This window comes from Agelaius tricolor, unplaced genomic scaffold, assembly GCF_023055355.1.
Source record: "Agelaius tricolor isolate 1412-34295 unplaced genomic scaffold, bAgeTri1.0.p SCAF_6, whole genome shotgun sequence".
NCBI lineage: Eukaryota > Metazoa > Chordata > Aves > Passeriformes > Icteridae > Agelaius > Agelaius tricolor.
In genome coordinates, this window is record NW_027269266.1 from 11,914,749 (window position 1) to 11,931,885 (window position 17,137).

Genomic DNA, 17,137 nt, shown 5'->3' on the forward strand with positions numbered 1-17,137 from the left:
GGGCACAAGTGCCATTGTTGAGGAATTTCTTCTACAAGTCACATTTGGTTACATCTCAGTAAAATGCCAGATCAAACGCCTGCCAGTTACTGTGCAAGTTAGATTCCAAACAGCATTCTGGTTACTTTGACATAAGGTCAAACAAGGACAAGTTAGGGAAGATTGTAGAGGGCAGGCAAGGGTCACACACTGAGAGCAAACCCCACACACTCAGTTCCCAAAATGTACACAGGCACACAGACCCCTTTCAGCTACACAGCTCTCCAAAGACTCTCTGTTCTGTGAGCCAGGTGCTAGACAGGCCCAGCCAGACAGACAAACCTTCCATCACCTCTGTTCAGGACAGAGGTGGGACCTGTCACAAGGAAGGCTGAATTTCATAGCTGAGCCCTACACCACAGCATGTGGCTGACCACTCACAAGAGCTGAAGTTCTGTTGCTCATTCACGGGTGGAAGAAATCCTGCAGAGCTCTGTGTTAGAGTCCTTGTCTCATGCAATAGGCACTGAGAAGTGCCCAAAGAGAGGCAGCCCAGCTGAAACAGTCATAGGAAATATCCATGGAGAAGTAATGTTTTTTCAGAAAAAGGGGAAAAACTGTACTTCCCCGCTTGCCATGAGGGTATGAAATGGATGGGTCTACCTCTGGCACAGTCACAGCACAAGATATCCCTTGAGCAGCCTTCTCTGGCTCCCAATGTCTCTTCATTTTATGGAGACATTTGATATTGTTGTTGTCCATGCCAATGTATTTTCCTCATTTTGTTCGTAATATTTGTGAAATTGCCTCACAGGATTTTAGTGTATTTAGTCAGGATTTATGAACGGGCTCTAAAGCAGAAAACCTGCTGCTGAATATCTATGCTCAGTCACACTTCGATAAGCAGCCACTTAGAAGGTTAAAATATAACTTCTGTGACATGGGTTTCCTCTCACTTTACTACAAAAAGAGTTTGCAGACAGGGCAGTATCACAACAGAGCCCTTCTTCCTTTGTCTGTCCTATGCCTTCATAAATCTCTGCTTGTGGCATCATAATCTGTTGCTGTGGGAATCCTGCTGGTATCACAAACAGGGGATTACGACCTCAAAGTAGGAGCAAACAGAAAAAAGAGATTGGTTCCGTGAGAAACAAAACATCCTCAGGGAAGATGAATAGATCATTCTCCCAGACCTTTCAAGATCAGGCTTACCCATCTCCTGGAAATGTGAGATTGGATTCCAGATTGCTGTGTCTTAGTAACATCATCTTCAGTGTCAAGAACTTAACTGAAGACTCCCTTCATATCTACCCCATCCCTGTAAAACCCCCAACCTCACAAAAAGAAGCAAACAAACAAGCAAAGAAAAACGATACAAAAAACAAAACAAAAACCAACCAAACAAAAATCCCCCAAAGGTCAGATAGGACTGCAAAGCTTTTTAGAACAAATTCTTAGGCAAAACACAGAAAAATATATTTTTTGTAATGAATGTAAAAACATGTTCCTACCAGATAAGGTAAACTAGCCAGAATCCACGTGTATAAAATGAGTTTATACAAAGGAAGTTCAATTCAACCTCTATCATCTGCCTATTTTATATATTTTTTTTAATTTCATCTTTGAAGAATGCACCACAAGGTTTTTCCTGGCCATATTACTGTTGACACCTATGTGAAGGGTCCCCTGTGGGAATTGCTGCAGGGCATTTGCATCTGAGGAGTTTGGGGACCCAGTGGGTCACAGACAGGTGTCAGTGGTACCACACAGTCACGGTTGCTTCTGTAAGAGGGAGGAGGAGAGCACATCAAGATGCTTGGTGTGTTCATGCTGTGGCTGACTGAGACCCCTGAGAGTCACTGCAGCTTTGGAGTTGATGCCAGGGCTCACAGGAGTACTGCAGCTAGAAAAGGAGAAAGCTGTTGATGCTCCTCTTCATAATTTCCACACAGGGCTCTTCCAATATTTATCCTTTATTGCTAATCTATTCGAATAAAATTTGAAGGAAATGCAAGATCAGTAAAGGCATATGCAAATATAACTTTTTTCTTGTAGGTCATTGCCATAGAAACTATTGCTACAGGATCTAGAGAGACATGGCCAGATCATAAGGCCACAGAAATAAGGGTCTCAGCCTCTTGGGTCCAGTAACATTAATTCTTCTGAAGCTTTACTCCATTTTTAGGCAAATTATTTGTTTTTTCCTTAATTTCCTACCTGCTATATGGAAATAGAAATTGCAATTTATCTCACTGGAGTGAAAGGTTTTCAATGAGGTTTAACATCTCTTCTAGACTCAGGCCTATGGAGTCCTTGCATGGCCACAGCCTAAGGACCTTTCCCAGCTTGTGTCTTACAGCAATAACCAAGTGTCATCCAGCAGATCCTGACTCTTCACCAAGTGATGGATCTGAGTAAAGTCCACAAACCTGTGTCCTATCCTACACTTTGTGCAATGCCTCTGCACCAGGCAGCACGTGGGGGAAGCAGGAAGGTCCCTGGGATTGCTCTTGCAGCCCTCCAGGCACAGATAGCCTGTTTAGTAAAATTAAAAAATTATTCCTTCGAATAAGCCACTCTAGCTGAGGATGTTGTTTCTCAGTGAACAACCTTTGACTGCACTGTAGCCTAAAGCAGTCTTTGCCCCATGCTTCCTGCCTTATGTTCTTGAAGAATCTCTTGTGCAGTAGCAATTGCAGAGCCTCCCAACACAGAGAACTGATCTCTCTTTTCTCTGTAAGTTTTTCAGACAAATCAGCTTGTTCATATGGTTGATGATATGACAGCCTGTCCTGAGGGAAGGGACTGTGTGGTCAGAGCACAGGGGAAGAGCTGAACTGCTGCATTTGGCAGAAGCCCACATTCAGAGTGGGCTAAACTGTTGAGGAAATGGTTCCCTTACTCACCCTTTGTCACCATTCCTTTGCTTTCTTTCACCATAAGCCTCATTCCTCTGGGTGGGTACTGAAGGACTCCACTTTGTTTCATTACAGTTGCTTCCCAAATTTTCCCAGGAAGGTGAACATCCAGGTAGTGTGGAAGCCTGTATTAGATTTTGAGAGAGTACTGGAGTGGAGGGTACTTGGGAAGGCTGAAATAGTTGTTGAAAGCTATTTGCTGGCTGGTTTCTAGGAGACAGCATGACTCATTGCATCTTTCCTTGTAGTCTGTGCCTCTCAACCATTTATCAAGTAACACACTTGATCAAGACTGATAAAAAAATCTTTAAGAAAAATTATAGAGAGCTGCAGTATAGAATGGGAACCTTTAAGTGTGGAAATAAAATGATTGCTGAAGATAAGGTCTGTTCTACTAGCAGTGAAGAATGTAGACTCACATTCACCCCAAGGGATTTATTGGTGGAACTCCCACTAGTGCAAGTGGGATGCATGCATAAATCCCTTTGTATCTTGACAATTTTCCCCTAACGATACTTTGACCAAACTTCACAGTCAGCAGTCTTTCTGTGTTTGGGGGCGTGTGTGTGTTAAAATTGTTATTGCCATTATTTCGTTCAGCACTGCCTAAATATATCAAAACTAGAAAAGATTCTTAATTTCTGTTGAAAAGCATAATTTACACCATTTATATGAACAATAAATAACAGTTGTTGCAATAATAACAGTAATGGTCCAGAACATGATTTTAGAATCACAAAAAAAGCAAATGTGGTGCAATAATCATAAATAAGTAATAGCTGGCAATTAACACATTGCATTTCAGGCTCTGAAAGGAAAAACGGCACTAGGGTGATAAGGCTGTTTTCTGCAGCTCGTTTAGAATAAAGGTGTGAATGGCATACATGACATTTCATCACTGAATATGCCCAGAGATTAGAATGCAGGAAGGAAGGCAGAGCCATCACATGTAGGTTACACAGGAAAGTTCAGCTACTGCTGTATTTGGTCTTATAAAAACAGTCCTCTGAATGCCTGTTCTGACAAGCAGAAATATGTTGTCAAACATTTGATTCATCAAATGTTATCTATACTATACAAGAAAAGTGTTCTAAACTCTGGCAAAGCCCAGGAAGCAGAAAATGAAGTAGAAAAGAACAAGTTTGCTGTACATCCAGGAAACAAATCAATAACAATGACCACTGAAAATTCCTTTTTATGAAAATAAAGGGCTTCCATTTTGAGGTTGATGATGTAAAAGGCTCTGTCCATGTTGAAGTTTAAAACACAAAGCTGAAGAAATCAGATGATTTTTCCACAGTGTGTACCTGCTTTAGAACTGTAAACCTAGTTTTACATGGTGTAGATGCTTATTAAAGACATATTCAGGATGGAGATGCTAAAAGTCATGTGAACCAGGGAGTGCAATTTCAGAGCAAATAGATCTTCTCCTGGACCCAGGTGGATCCTTGCAAGGGGGTTTGTATGAACCAAAAAATTAAGCCCAAAGCTCTGGCTGTGGATAATGCCTCTGGCAGCCTGTGGCACCTCAAGTGCACGGGCAGCTGCTCTGTTTGTGCACCAGGGCCTGACACTGGGGTGCTGCTAAGCAAACTGGAACTGGAGACAGCTTCCTCCTGACCACAGGCTCCTCTGTGCTGCAGACAGGCAGCTGGCCCTGAAAAGGAGCAGCCACCCACGCAGGGCAGCCTGGCAGAGAGCTGAGAGCACCAGCAGCCCGGTCCAGCCCAGGCCATCCGCACTTGGACCTGTCACCAGTGACTCATGGTGAAGCCTGGCATTCTTCCCCAAATGTGTTTTTTATTTGCTAGAAAGGCTGGAGATTCAAATGTTTTATCCAGCTCAAAACTTTCATTTTTTTAGTTGGATTTCTACATGCACAAGGGTACACTAAAGTGTCTTCAAAATATATATTCCATTAACCAGAAAAATTAGTATTCTGATTAACTACACCGCCTTGCCTCCTAAGTGCCTCTGCCATTTTACTGGGAAGTCTACATTTGCCTCAGATATTTCAAGTCTGAATTACTTAAAAATTATACATAATGCTTTTTTATGGCTGTACCTTAAATTCCTGCGCATCTCTATCAAGACTATTATTTGCTACAGAAAAAAATACATGGAAGTGGGGAAAAAAAATTGCTGGCACCCAAGTGATCTGTTCTCCACCAGCATGTGGGAGAAACAGGTTCTCTTCCAACCCTCTTGTTCCCCAGGCTGTCATGGGCACCGAGTGCTGCAGAGATAGCAGCAGCAGCTTCTCCAGCTGATTAACCAGAGACAGTGACAGACTTTAGCAGGAGTGCTACCCAGCACTCCAGAGCCAAAGGAATAGTTGCCTCAAAATAGAAGCAGATGGATCTGCGCAAAACGATGGGACTTTGGAATTCAAAAAAGTGTGTTAGTGGCGAGGGAAGGAGGGAATTGTGTATCTCATTCTAAAAGGAATATGTACACTCTGTCTCTTACTATCTTTTCCAGCAAGAAGATGAGGAGGTCAGGCGGTACTGAAATACAATGGGCTGTGGTAAACCATGATTTTAAAATATGCTGAAATCTTTAATAGTAACAATAGAAGATATTTACAAAAATACCATGTATAGATAATTTATACAGGGCTAATTATCCTGGTAATGATTATAAGCAAAAACAAACTTGGTTTTTATTTTTTCATATATTGGACAAGTCAAGTGAACTATGTGGAAAGCAGAGAAATGTCCTATTTTACAAATAAGGTCCAAATATGGAACTGAATTATAAATTTGTCATTGGGATTTCCTGAGTCTGAAAGACATTTGCTGGTGTAAGGATCAAACTCAAAAGTCAGTAGGCCTGAGTCTCCAGCAGTTTTTTACACCAAGGTAACTTTTTGGATCTCAGTGAAATTACTCTAGATCTGTACTCTGATAAGTGAAAATAGAATTATCCTCAAAGGATAACTTCCTGTTGTATTGATCTGATTCCAATACAGCAAATCTGCATCCTAAGTGCATGTTGCAGGGCTTTAGGATTACTTTATACTCCTCTGAGAGGAAGTCACTCCACTATATCACAGATGTGCCATAGTGTCCTCCAAAACACTGAAAATTACACTTACTGTAAGATTCAGCTCATCTTTGGCTACAGACTTCTAAAGATTCACTCTGTATTAGAAGATGGGATGAGATTGAACCCGTTCTCCAATCTCTGTGCTTCACCCTGGGCTTTTTTCACATTCACATGATTAAACTCTCTTAGCCCGTAAAGCAGCCTGACCGCATTTAACACGCTCATTGAGGAGGCTCAGGCCCATGCTGAGCCCCAAACTGTGTGTGGGCACTGTCTGGGACAGTGCTGGGCTGCTGCTGACGCTGCTCACAATTTGACCATATGGATGGTCATGCACTGGTGCACAGGGCTGTGCAATTGCCTGGCTCAGTTTAGTAGTGTAAAAATGATCTTAGTGTCTAAGCCTATCTGCTGCCTCGTAAATGCCCTTCTTAGAATGACTGACACCTAGAGATGCCCTTTTCTCCTCACTGAGTTTGGAAAAAACCTAAAGTGACTCATTCAGATCTAGGTTTTGACTTTCTCATGCCTAAAGTGAAGTGTCTGCTAACCAGAGTGTTTCAGGGACACCATGTATGTTAATCAATGAAGAAAGAAAAAGGTTAGATTTCTTACTGCATGTGCCTGGATTTAGTATCTGGTAAAGCTGAGTAAAGAAATAAAGAGTGAAAATAAGGCAGTCTCTGACACATGTAGATCGATGCAGAAGCAAGCACTCACTGAGACAGGCCAGATGCTGACACCAAGCTTTTCTCCTGTCTGCTCCGTAAGCAGTACAAACAGTAATAGACATTGTATCATTTTAAATTGCCTCATCGAATGTAATGCTGATTTTAGACTGTTTTGAACCTCCTAGCTACCCAGGAGCAGAGAATATTTACTCTCATCTTAAAAGATTTTACCTGGCGAGACAGAGCAAACAGCAGTCAATACCATTAGGGTGAGCAAGACCCTTCTGCACTCCCAGCAATTCTTCAGGGCACAGTCCCTGCAGAGCCCTGAGGGATCTCAGACTAAAGTGGAAAAGCAGAGTAATGGGCATGTCAGCACAGCATGATTCATCATCAGTCAAGGTAAAGTTTGGGGGACACACGGACACTTACCCTAACCAAAGGAGACTAAGCTCCCACTTACTGCCCTTGTTACCTAATGCTTGACATGGCCTCGGTGCTCAGTTAGATTTGGCAAAGACCCACAGAGAGATGCTGATATCCAAAGCTGCAGTTGCTGAATCTTTGAGTGTCCCTTGATGCATCTGATTAAAGCAAATGATCGATACTAAACTTTGAGAAAAAACTAGTGTGGGGATGTTACGGATGACAGCCCATGAATAAATAACTCTGATAATGGCATTTGTCTTACTATAAAGCTCATCCATAATTTAGCAAGAATAATGCCCATTAAAGAACACCTAGAATGATCACTTACAAAATAAAGAGTTAATTGGTTTCTATCTTCTGGGAACTCTCATAATAAGCTCAGTATGGAAAACTGGCTATGAACTCTATATAGCAATTATAAAAGTATCTACTCTCCAGGTTACCTCCTCCTCATTTAATCTTTCTGCAGCACTTTTTGGACATCTGCTTTTGATATGTGTTCTCTAAGCTGGAAAGGAAAAATGGTGAGAGAGTCCTCTCTTTTTTTTCACAAAAATAAGGAAGAATTTGACCCAATCACCACTGAAGTCATCAGAAACTGATTTGGGTCCCAAAGTAAATATCGTGGGAACCTTAAAGTAAATATTGCTCCTTATTAAGCCAATAAGTGTTGCTGTATGCTAAATTTAGAGGAAGAAATAACCCAGTTATGTCAGAGGAGTTATGTACTTTAATAAAATGTAACTTGAATATTCATACCGTACAGTCATGTAATGCCTATAAAACGTTTCCTGCCCCACTACCACAAAAGCAGTTTGCAGATGTCTTTTAATCTAGAAAGACTGTCTGTCTAAGGCAGGGGGAGAATGCCAATACCAGAGCCCTGCTCCTCCAAATACAAGTGGTTTGTATTTTCACATAAGGATTGCGCATATGCACTGGCACATCTGTTCACTACGCAGTCCCACAGCCTGGAATGGATAACTCTGACTTTGGGGATTAATGTCAGCCTCACTTGAATAACAAACACTTGTACTCTAACAGCCTGTGCAGCACTCAGACAGGATACTCATTTCTGGATGTTGTGTCAAAAAGCAAAGTACCATCCCCTCCTGCCCTCACGGGGCAATCACCTGTTTCTATTTAATGTCTTCTGTTTAACAAGTATAATATGATGGTGATGGAGCCAGAGTGTTTCAGAAGCATCCTGGAACAATACTCCATGTGGAAAATTATGGTGTCCCGTAGTGCTCCACATCTACCCCAACTATATTAAACACTACATAAAACAATCTGAATTCCAGACGTTTTCTTTAGATATTGTAAGTATGCTATGCCAGTATTTATGAGATCAAAAACATGCCAAGGTTTTAAATCCATCATTCTGAATAGAAACTTTGTGTTTCACACAAGACTGAGCTCTCAGGATATTGCTCCCCTCCCCTCACCACGCCACAGCCTCAACTTTGAATGTAACCAAAAATGTCACCACTGTCACTTCTTTTGAATAAAAAGACAGAAAAGCAGGAGGGTTTATCACAGTGTCCTCTGGCTATCCACTTTTAGAGACCAAGCAGGTCAGGTATTGACATCCAGTGACTCCCTACAATTCATCTGATGCCTCTGCACCCAGACCTGCCTCTTCTGACTCTTGGCTGTGTTGGTCAACATCAGAAAACAGCCATTGCTAATTGGAATTTGGTAATAATCAGGGGTGTAAGAGAAGTGGTTTCACAGGCCTGAAGGGAGAGGCAAGGGAGATGTGTGAGAAGGCAGGGAGGCAGCCAGCTCCCCTCAGGCCCACTGGCAGCAAGGTTTTCCAACATCTTCAGCCACACACAGGATTTGCACCACAAGCCCATTGTCATCCCTTACATTCCCAAGATTTCTCTCTCCCCTTCCTGGCCATTTCAGTCTCTTTTGCATGCTGTAAGTGTGCAAAGGGCAGGGGGCTGAGGTACCAGGACAGATGGATGGAGCAAAAGAGGAGTCAGGGCCAAGGGTGAAAGCTGTTTGTCCTTGGTGGAAAAGTGTTCCCATGGCTCTGTCCCACCAGACAGAGGTAGCCCAGGACAGGAAACAACCTGGCACAATGCACACACACACACACACATTCACACACACTCACACACACACACACTCTCACACAAATGGAGCTGTTCTGGGGGGAAATGGTGCAGATTGGAGTTCCTTGAGCTCAGAGAGTTTCACCTCAGGCCAAGAGGCTGTGCCATCTGGGCAGTTTTGCGGTGTTTTTTCTTTTCCCCAGGGGCAGATGTGGTTTTCCTGGAATAATATGTATGCACTTCCATGTGCTAAATTGCACTTTTCTCCCGTGGCTGTCCAGAGTGAATTGTGGAGGGCTGAAGCGTGCTAATGTGGAGAGCTTACACTGTATGTACCACATGAGCCATTCCAGGGAGATTTTACTCTCCAAGGATAGCAGCCCAACTTAATGAACACTGTTACTTTCTATTATTTCCTGTAAGAGAAAGTGGAGAGAGATGATTCACTAAGGAAATCTGCATAATTAGGGTCCATCATTTCCTACAGATGGGAACATCACAGGCAAAGCAGAACACTTCCCCCCATCCTTTTAGCAATTCTTCTCAAGTAGCTGCTAGCTTCTCCACCTCTGGGAAGGGAGAAGGAAGAGTAAAGCCAAAGAAATCTTCACCAGGAGAGCTGCTTCCCCCTTGCTGCAACTGTTACTCCTCCCCAGCTTTCTAACTCCACATCTTTTCTGCTTAGGAAATGTGCAGTTCAGTTTCATTTTCTCTTACGAATGGCTTTGTTTTGATTTATAAATCACATACTAACCACAAACTGAATTTTGGTCTGGCAATTTAGGAATAGTATGTTGGTGTGCTGAGGCCTGGTCTTTGCCAGGACCTGCCCAATGCCAAGGGAATGGCACAGACTTCCATCAGATCAGTCCTTGAAGAAGAGCACTCCTTAATCCCTGCTTTGGCCAGCTTCATATTCTGCTCTGCCTCTGTCCCAGCAGACAGGGTGACCCTGTGTGGGGTTTGCATGTGAGGGATTATTCAGCCAGTGGTCACCAAGTGGGGAACAGGGAGGGAAAGGGAGTGTTGAACAGTTCAAAATGGTGAGAAGTGTGGAATCACAATTTATATATTTTTTATTACCTTACAGGAACTTAGTGGCACACATTTCTTAACACTAAAATAATTTCTAGATAGTCTTGTAGTATGGGGTAAAATCCATTGCTACCAACAATGGTAGATCCCACTCTACTCCACTACCCCCATTCAGGGCTAGCTGTGGTATAGGTTTGGTAACCCTCCTCCCTTCCCCAGGCTGGTTCAATTCACTGCTGGGGCAGGAAACTACTTCAGAGAGCGTGAGGAAAGGATGGGCCAGGACTGGGAGAGGGTTACATTTCTGTTGGCTCAGTGAGTTAAAGCAGTCCAGGGACACATCTGGAAAAGGGCAGAGCAAGTATGAAGGAGAAAGCAGGGCCATAGGACTAGGAAGAGGGTAGGGGAAGAAATCAGAGGGAGATCATGATTTCCAAAGCAGCCAATTCTTTCACAGTCTAGATTGCTCTTAGAACAGCACTCTTTGTATCAGCACAACACATGACAGTACAAAATACCAGTCTAGGACAGCCCTAAGTTAGGCACCATCAAAGTGGGTTTGCTTTTAAAACTACTTCAATGGAAAATCACCTATAAGCAAAGGTTGGTGGGGGCAGACATAAAATGTGCTAATCAGGCCTGAGTTTACCTTCATTCAGAAGCTCTGAGCAGCTGAGCAACATCAGAGCTGGAATGTCACGCTTGAGGATGTCTACTGACCTCTTCTACCTTCAAAACTGTTCCCAAGGTGTTTTTTTTTTTTCAGTTGGGTGTTTGCATTTGGTGTCTTATTCACTTATTCTGCATTTCTTATTCTTATTCTGCAAACTGACAGGAGAGGCTTGGAACCTGGATTGCTTGATATCTTTAATAGAGTTTTTTAGTTTTTGATGCACTTAAAAAAGAAATTTTATGACAAGTGTACAACATATAACTCTTCAAAAGAAAATCCTCAGAATATTACATTTTATGTAGCGTTGATCAAATTAGGATATCAAAACAGATTTTCTAAAACGTGTTGTTGTGACAACAGATTATCATAATCTCAATTTTCTGCTAAAACACGTGGACTGTATATTTTTCAGTTTGTTCTTTTTTTTTTCATCTGTTCTGTTATCTAATATATTAAATTATCTCAAATGTTAATCCGCCTTTCTTAGTAGCTCAATAGAACAATCATTTTTCACAGCTCTGAACTCAAGTCCAACAAAAGTGGGAAGTTTCCCGGATCATGCGAGAAAGCCTTTCCTTGTAGGATTCTAAGAATTAATCAATCTGGATAGGTTTTGTATACAGTCATAAGCACCTCATTTTTTTGTGCTAAGCCTTCAAAAGGTAGAAATTAGCCCCTCTGCCTTCCACCTTTTAAAATGAGGATAATTACCCTCAGCTCCACAGTAGCTGGAAATTTTAAAGTTACATATAAAACCTATTTTAAAACCTGTTGCATCTAAAGACAGATTGAAATGTCTTGTGATTTTCTTTTCTTCCAGTACTGTTAATACTCTTATTGCTTTGTAGATCAATAGTAGCTTTTCCTAAACAATAGCAAAATCATAAACCAAGGGGTCCTTTTGGCAATATTAAAGGAGCCATTTTTGTGATGTGACCGGTTTCTTATATTCGTCAGCACACCTCTGTGGGGAGGAGGAGATTGTGAGCAGGGCTAACAAATGGCAGCCTGCCACTCACAGAGACCACAGACCTCACTGATTTCCGCAAAAAAGCAACTGCCTGAACTTTCTTATCTCTTCTAAAGTTTCACACTAATTCGAAGACCTCGACAAGAACTTCCTGTCCCCTTGTAAAAACCCTTCACCTAAAAACTGCTGGAAACCTGTGACCTTCAAAGGTGAGATCTGAATATCAGCTCTCCCCTTGTGCCACTTTGCAATACAAAGGAACCTCTGAGCTTTAATTGTCAGACAAAAGACTCTCTTTTAGCCTACACAGTCCCTTTAATTAGGGTCTGCATGTGTATACATCAGTGACCTTTAATGGCAGGCCATTAGCACCTTTAAACATTACACCCTGATTGGTTTAGAGTCTGTGTGCAGAGAATGTTTTCGGTATTAAAAGCCTCTTTAATCTAAGGGAAAGGATAATAAGATCCATTGCTTGGAAACAAAAGTCTGCAGAGTTTTGTACCTGCTTGTCCTACATTGAAGACACCTCGTCACTGAAAATTCTTCCCCAGGTGTGGTCTCACTTGGAATTTAAAGCCCCTTAGTGTTGACAAAATGAAACCAGTAAAGAGCGGTAAACAGCAGGAAAGGAGTGTAAAGTGTGGAGGAGCATTACACATCTGTCCACAGAGCTGTTTATGACTGGGTTAACAGAGCTCAGCTGAACCTCTGTCACTGGCTGTCCCCTGGGGCTCCATTGCAGTCCTTGGGGCTGCATTCTTCTCCAGCCCTTAGCCCGGGGTTACCACCGCCACTCTTTGGGGTGCTGCAGCCTGAACCGAGCAAAGGAAATGGTTTGGAGGTGGAGGGGGGAAGGCAACGGAAAACCCTCAGTTGGACCAAATAGATTAATTCATTGATCTGCTTCGTGGCAAGACCTCACCAACCACGGAGCCCACAGAAGCAGGAGGAGTGCTTTGTGGTTCAGCAGAAGGAAGCACTGCTGCAGGGTACTGCCACAGTACTGCTGCCAAGCATTTAACTTTGGCTTTTATATGTTGTTTTGCAAGGCGAAGTAGACAAAACATTGAAATTACCAGCTTAGTTATATGAAAAAACTGCAGAACAAAAACTAATAGAAACCTAAAATATTAAGCTCAGTTCTCTGCCCAGGTCTCCTGATTGAGGATTTTCCTCATCTGCAGCTTTCCAATAAGAAAACCCCTCTTCTCTAGGAAGCATTATGCTCCATGGTGATCATGTCTGTCATGGTGATGTTTTTCAGGCCTTCAACTAGGAAATTGTTTATGGTCCATTTAAAAGAAAGTAATCTGAAACAAAAGAAAAGGTGTGAATTAGTTCTACAAAGCCAGAGTAGCAAATTTACTCCCAGTTGTGTCAGGAACAAATTTAGCACTTTAAAATATAGCACTTTCTATTGTGCTCATACATGATCCCCTTCTAATTCACCTAATGATTTTCATCATAAGTTCTCCACTCCTTTGCACCTTTCAGGACAGCCTACCTAGTCAACTTGTGCTCTCTAATATCTCTTACACTCTAATGTCTCAGAGACTGTCATTTTCTATTCATATTTCGGCACAGAAGCACATTTTCCACCTCCACAGACATTTCAGTGATGGGGACTCTGTGATCCCACCTATACCTTTACCTCCTGATAACTGTGAATCTCTGATCTCTCCCTTCAGGACACCTATAAAGATTTTCAAACTCACTCCTTTGCTAGGAGGAAAGCAAAGGCCTAACAGGCCTTAAAATGTGGAATTTGCTAAACTGATTGGACTCCAGGGAGATGCCAGAAGTCCTTGGGCAAGGACTTGGATGAGTTCTGAGGTGGGTAAGAGACACTAGTCATCATTTCAGTGCTGAAGGTGCCACCACCACTTTCAAACAACATGCTGTTACAGATTGCAAAGGCATAACCTCAAATCATATTTTGCTGCAGATTCTGCACCTGACTTGGGTAAAACTGGGAAAAACAGTGTGTGTGGATCCTCAGGAGGTAGGACTTTGCCAGCCAGCAGTCATTTCTGCATCCTGATCCTGCACAACCAGTAGATGCTCCTTCCTGCCAACACACTAACAGCTGGAACCATTTAGATTATTGTTGTCGGATGTGAAAAAATGCTCCTTTACCTTCCTTTGGCTTCTTATTTTCTTTTCCACTGGTCTTCTCCTCACATAGAAGCTGTTGGCCAAATCTGCATACAAAACTCTCTTCCCTTCTCCCAGACTTGTTATCTCTCTTAGGCAGACACCCAAGTCCCTTCAGACTTCAAAGTTTTCAGCATTCATGCCAAGAACCATCCATGTTTTGTGCACTCCTTCTCCTCTCAACCTCCCCCTGACTTCTCCAGGCTGTAAAACTCCAAAACTGGGTTTTCAATTATCCAGAGTCCAAGTGTTTATCATAGCAATACCCACCAGGGTTCCTGGAGGAGTCACGGCGATGAGACTGAGCATTCCATGAGCACTGGAGAGAGCAAACATAGGCCCTCTCTTTGAGAGAATGCCCATGTGATGCTGACCCTTCCCCTGCCAAAGCCCAAAATAACTTGTTTAGGAGAGTAAAAACACAGTTAGTCATCACTCCCTGCAGATAAGCACTTGCAATCTGACAGTGCTGGGTCATGTTTGCTGGGGAGATAAGTTGGAGGCTGAGGCACAGGAAGTACTTTGGCCAAACAATGTTTGTGGGGACGCCTGGCCTGTCCCCAGTTCCTGAATTAGCTACATTCCTTTTTCAGCTCTGCAAGAGGTCTGATGACACCAATCTAACCAAAGCAGGGAAAATTTTTGCAAAGAGGTCCTTTTGCCTCACTGACCTGAAGCATGGTATTTATAAGGGGAATTATCTGTGGGCCTGTGCAACCAATCTCCTGCATGATTCTAGTGCAGTCAGCCCGCCAACACCACCCCCATAAAAGGTCCGTGACCACTTGGAAATGTTTCTCTTTTTCTCTCATGAAAGAGCATCGTTCACAAAGCAGTGTGCATCCCACACTGTGAAATGTCAGGAGCCTCAGGGTGCCTCTCCAGAACAACAGCTCTTATGGCAGAAAAGAACTCCCAGACATCAAGCCTCCAAATAAGAAATATTTGTGAGCATGAAGAAAAGGAGATGGTTGGGAGATGAACAACTTTTTGCTCATTTCACTCAGTATCTACAGAAATCATGTGATGAAGGGGGTTTCCATGCAATGGCCTGTTCATCTGTGGCAGACCGACCAAATGTACTTGAGTTGCTGGCAAACAAGGAGTTCACCTACAGCAGCCACAAATTTCACATGGGGAAAGGTCAATAATAAAAAATTAATTGAGTAACAAGGGAGTTAAAATAGCAAAAGACATCCACAATCATTAACAATGTGTGCCAAGATCTTTTTAATTTATTGGCTGGTTTTTTGACAGGCAAAGCTACTTTTTTTTAATTATGACTGCTCACATTTTGTAATTGAAAGCATTGTGGCTTTCAAAAAGTTTATGCAAACCAGTCTGTAGGGCTTCAGTCTCAAGTCCATACATAAAGGAGCTTTTCTTAACTGTGATGCTCATCAGCAGCATCAGAGACTGTAAGGGGAATTTCTCTGCTAAATGCAAGTGTGACTGTTACCAGGTTATCCCTGGTATCTGGTATCTGGCTAGTGTATCTAGTTTTATGGAAGCCTGGGGTGAGCAGTATGGATGCAGATGTCTGCTCTGTGGATAACTAAGATTAAGGAGATGACTCTGAATCAGTGCAATCTCTTCCAGCAAATCCACCTTTATTTTCTGTATCCTGAGCAGACCAGAGAGAATATCAATGCAAGCCATCTTCATTAGGTGTCTGTTTACCTTCACATCTTTGGGCAGATTGCTATCATCCTTCCAGAAGAGGATGCAAATGGTAAATTGAATGTTTCAGAAATCTCCAGCTTGGCCCCTTAATCTTGGAGATTTCTGGTTAGACATCTTCAAATACCCCATAAACACTTAGGAAAATATCCCATATTGCAGTGAAACAGATAAAGCATAATTCGTGGGAATTGTTCCTTCAGCTTGAGCAGATTTTTGTTCACATCCAATGTTTTCAAATGGAATTGCAGTTGGACAGCTGTCCATTTCCATGACATTTTCTATTCTGGGACATAACAGGAAAGGATCTTAGATATTTGATTTAGTGGATAAGTACTGCTTTGACTAATTTGGCTATTTGAACTCAACAGATGCAAATATGGACAATTTGGAAAGCACCTGCTGTCTCCAGGGATATTTGTGAAAATGAGGTGCTGTCTCTCTTGAGGCTTATCTTGGCAAACAAAACCCAGTAAACCTAAACCCAGCATTGCAAAACATCTCTTTCTATTTTACATGTCTATTTTTTTGGTGGTGGTGGTTGGTTTGGGTTTTTTTTTTTTAATCTATGAGAGCAAATATATCCTAATTAAGTTAAACCAATTGAAAGGGGTAGAGAGAGAGAAAAGAAGAGAAGAATATTTCAAACAAGCTATTTTTGGTTTTGCTTTCACAAAACTCTTTTTCTTTCTTTGTTTATATGGCTGGGCTCAGATTCAGCTAAAACAGCTGATTCCAATAAAGAAGTACTGGCAGCTTTCAGACCTGCTTTCCCCCTTGAATCTAAGAGAAAAACAGAAAAGAGTGTGCAAACTTTTCCAAGTGGACCTGGAGGGGCTCACTTTCTGGAATTTGAATGTCTGGCAAAAGAACTCATGCTAATTATAACATCTCTGTGCTCTCAGCTTCCCAAACCCTTTCCTGGTCTTTTCCCAGAGCAGGAAAAAAGAATGTGCAAGACTTCTGTTGCCAGTGAATGGCAAAATCAGGAGCCCCATTTCTTGCCTTTCTCCAGCTGAACCCACACCTGCCTTGGACAGGTCCCATCCATAACAGATGTCAATTGCATGTGTCATCCTTGTAGCTTGGAATTGCTAAAATGTGAGACCACAGCAAATTGAAAGCCTGTGTCTTGCTAAGACAATTTGTCAGTTCTCATTTGTAGCAAGCTGTGCAGCGACACCACGGCTAGTTAAAGGGTCAGAATGACTTTCATTTCATGTTACCTGTTCTTTTTGAGGGCCTCTAGGCCTTCTCTCTGGTGGGATATAGAATTCCTTTTTGCAGCAAGCCACGGATCTGCCTTGGAAAGCTAGGTCCATAACAGAGTGCTTGAGAATGCATGCAAGGGTGACTCAGTTACCTGCTCCTTATTAAGGACTCTGTCTTCCCAATGGCTTCCCAATCCCTGCAGAGAAGGGCAGCTGGAAACCCACTGTACATCTTCAGGCTAAACCCTTCCTTCACATAGGCAGACAGATTATGAGCAAATAATGTTATGAGCTAAATGT